Below are 3,733 nucleotides of genomic sequence, written 5' to 3'. Positions count from 1 at the left end.
TAACCTGTTGATATATATGGAGAATAAAAGTGGACCTAAAACAGAACCTTGTGGTACACCATTAGAAATGTTTAACCACTCAGAAGACAGCCCATCAAAATGAACACATTGGGACCTTTCAGAGAGGTAGTTCACAAACCACCCCACGGCATGGCTGGATATGCCAATACTGAGTAGCCTCTGCTTTAAGATGCGATGATCCACGGTGTCAAACGCTTTGGAAAGGTCAATAAACAGAGCTGCACAACTCTGCTTATTATCTAAAATACTCGTAATGTCATTCACCACTTTCATTGTCGCAGTGATGGTGCTATGTTGCTTTCTGAAGCCTGACTGATGTTTAGACAGGATATCATTTTTACATAAAAACTCCTTTACTTGCTCACTCACTAGTCGTTCGAGCACTTTAGCCAGAACTGACAATTTAGAGATTGGCCTATAGTTATTTAAAATAGTTGCCTCCCCTCCTTTCAGTAAAGGCAAGACATAAGCAGACTTCCATACTTTTGGAATTGTATTTGTGCTGAGGGAGAAGTTAAAAAGAGAAGTAAGAGATGGAGCAATAAAATCTGCAGCTATCTTTAAAAAGAAGGGTTCTACGTTGTCCGGGCCAGCCGGTTTCCTAGGATCTAACTTGGATAATGCTTCATGAAAAACACCAACAGTAAATGGAGTAAAACTGAAAGGGTTTTCCAGACCACATTGTTCACAGTCAGGGATTGGAGTGTTCACAGCAGCAGAAGCACAGTCAGTGACAGAATCAAACGGAGAGCCACAAGACACAAAATGCTTATTAAAGCAATCTAGCATAGTAGCCCTGTCTGATATAATGCCAGATACTGTGGTGAGGCACGGAGGTAGCTCATTTGGGATATCACCAGTGGAAATCGATTTTATGGCTTTCCAAAATTTCCTAGGATTATTTAGGTTTTCTGTGGTAACTGACAAATAGTACTTTGACTTAGCACTTTTTATTTGCGATGTGAAGCTATTTCTTAGCTGCCTAAAGCGTAGCCATTCTACCTCTGAGCCTGATTTCCTAGCCTTTGCCCAGGCATTGTTTCTCTCATGAAGGAGACTGGACAGTTCAGCAGAAAACCAAGGATTGTCTCGTCCCTTCACTCTAAATTTACGCAGAGGTGCATGTCTATCTATAATTTCCATAAAACCAAGATAAAAATAAGACCATGCAGTTTCTACATCAGCACACAGATCGATTTTACTTGTCTCTTTTTAGGATGATACGAGGTTTCACCTTTTGGACCTTAGTGTCCCTAATTGTGGCTACAACACAGTGGTCACTCACATCATTAGCAAATACTCCCACAGATGAGTATTTATGTGGAACATTTGTTAAAATGAGATCAATTAAGGAGGATTTATTTGGGGACTTAATATTTGAGCGAGTAGGACTATCTATAATCTGAGTAATATTCAAAGAGGTACACAGGTTTTTTAAATCCTCTGACACAGAAGTTAACCAGTCCCAATTAAAATTGTTGAGATAAAAGTTTTTCCAATGAAGATAAAGAGTCCTTGACAGCAGAGGGGGGTCTGTAGCAGCCCACCACCATGACCTGTTGACCCTTTGTTACTTCGATATTCACGCGTGTCTGCATGGTGCTTTTCCGATGGGAAATTAACACAAACTGTGCGAAGAAGACCTAAAGAGGAAAAGTAAGAAGAAGCAAAGACAGGAGAGCAAGATAAGGAGAGGATAAGAAGAATGTCAGAGGGATTATAAAAGCAACTACAAGAACTTTCAAGTGCAAGCTCAAAAAATGGTAGAATAGACGCAACAATTCAATAAAGCTGACAGATCGTTTAAATTGGAACAGACAGACGCCTTCAGGGCTATCTGTGTACCTTAAGGCAAAGTTAAGGAGGGCAAGGCCTGTGCTATTAGTATTCTGTGGCCTTCTGTAAGAGCTGTTTTAGCTTTATATTACATATGCATCCGACATAATGTCCACCAGACATCCGTTCCCTCTCCATTATTAGGAGCTTTTTAATTTTAATTGGGGATAAATAGATTTTTTCATGTGGAAAAACGGTTATTTTCCATTTTCTCCTTTCGCTCTTCGACACAGAGTACATTCCTGTATTTCATCACAGGGGTCAGGAGTGATAAGACTGTAAAAAGAACATTGTGTCATGAATAGTGAACCCATCTCTTACTCACATGGGTGTCAGGTGATTATGTGAGTACAGATCAGATAAATAGGTCAAGACAAGTTCAGACTACAGATTCTAACACTAGCACCAGTATTAACACAGCATTGCTTCACAAGTCAGCACTCAGAGCACATTTTTTAGACTGCCTAACTGGAAAATCTTTGTTTGATCTGCAAATTGGCTTCTCTGTCAGCTGAATGCATTTGACTCAGCGGGCGTGGAATCAATAACAGGCTGTTGTTGTGAGCTGTCAGCATTTTTCCTTTCGTTTTGCATTAGAATAATCATTAACTACACGTTTGCTGTTGAAAGCAAACGGAAATGAGCATATTATGTCCTTTTAAGTTACATTTAAAGGTGGGGTAGGTAAGTTTGAGAAACCGGCTCGAGATACACTTTTTGTTATATTCCATGGAATGCTCTTAACATCCCGATAGCAATGAATATTTTAAGTGCTTTGACAAAAATACATAACAAAATGTCATCTGTGGAAGCCGTGGCGCTGTAAAAAGCACGACCAATCATCTGAGCCGGCCCGGCTAAAATAACTGGATGGCCTACCTGCCTGTCAGCCTTCCATCTGTGCACAAACTTATCTCGTGCCCTCATTGGTCATGTGCGCGTTCGTGTGTGTTGGAGGAGGGGCTCTGTAAGGAAGTGGCAAGAAGTGTATTTTCAAATTCTAGCGCACTCAAGCTGGTTTCTCCAAAATGACCTACCCCATCTTTAAGTCTTTTACAAACTGTTAAGTTACCACAAATGGTTCCTCTGAATTGCAGCTGAGTAGAATTATGAAGTGGCATAAAATACAAATACACATTAAAGTAAAGATACTTCAACAAAAAGGACAGTACTTGATACATGAGCATTGTCATATATCACCTCGTTACTCTGCAACAAACTAATGTTAACAACTTAACTTTACTAATATTGTACCATACTTTGTACTTTTACAATTCATAGACTTTCAGAAGATGGAGATACTTCACAGACGAAGAGATCACAGGACCTGATGCTGAGGAGGCCTTAAAGGTCACCTATTATGCAAAATCCACTTCTCCACATCTCTTCTACATCAACATGTGTCCCCTCTTCTTCATGTCTCTTCTTCATCAACATGTGTCCCCTCTTCTCCACGTCTCTTCTACATCAACATGTGTCCCCTCTTCTTCATGTCTCTTCTACATCAACATGTGTCCCCTCTTCTTCATGTCTCTTCTACATCAACATGTGTCCCCTCTTCTTCATTTCTCTTCTACATCAACATGTGTCCCCTCTTCTTCATGTCTCTTCTACATCAACATGTGTCCCCTCTTCTTCATGTCTCTTCTACATCAACATGTGTCCCCTCTTCTTCATGTCTCTTCTACATCAACATGTGTCCCCTCTTCTCCATGTCTCTTCTACATCAACATGTGTCCCCTCTGTGGAAAGAGACTCTGAAAGTTTCAGGAACAAAGATTCTCTCTCTTTTTGTCCTGATCCATTTCTATAAAAACCTGTCTGAAAATGAGCTGATCAGATTTTGGCCACTTTATGATGTCATAACGATGTTTTG

At 40.2% G+C, this 3,733-nt stretch overlaps 1 long non-coding RNA gene across 1 annotated transcript in view; it reads left to right on the top strand.

The window, feature by feature from the left end:
- The first annotated feature begins 3,245 nt into the window (after positions 1 to 3,245).
- LOC104954825 (uncharacterized) overlaps positions 3,246 to 3,733 on the top strand; it is an 11,211-nt gene continuing 10,723 nt past the window's right edge. Inside the window, exon 1 of the long non-coding RNA XR_799391.1 lies at positions 3,246 to 3,257. This is a non-coding gene — a long non-coding RNA (uncharacterized lncRNA). The remainder of the gene's footprint in view (positions 3,258 to 3,733) is intronic.

This window comes from Notothenia coriiceps, unplaced genomic scaffold, assembly GCF_000735185.1.
Source record: "Notothenia coriiceps isolate Sejong01 unplaced genomic scaffold, NC01 NC01_scaffold00024027, whole genome shotgun sequence".
Taxonomy (NCBI): domain Eukaryota; kingdom Metazoa; phylum Chordata; class Actinopteri; order Perciformes; family Nototheniidae; genus Notothenia; species Notothenia coriiceps.
Note: the sequence above shows the minus strand (reverse complement) of the source record. Positions and strands in the feature narration are given on the sequence as shown.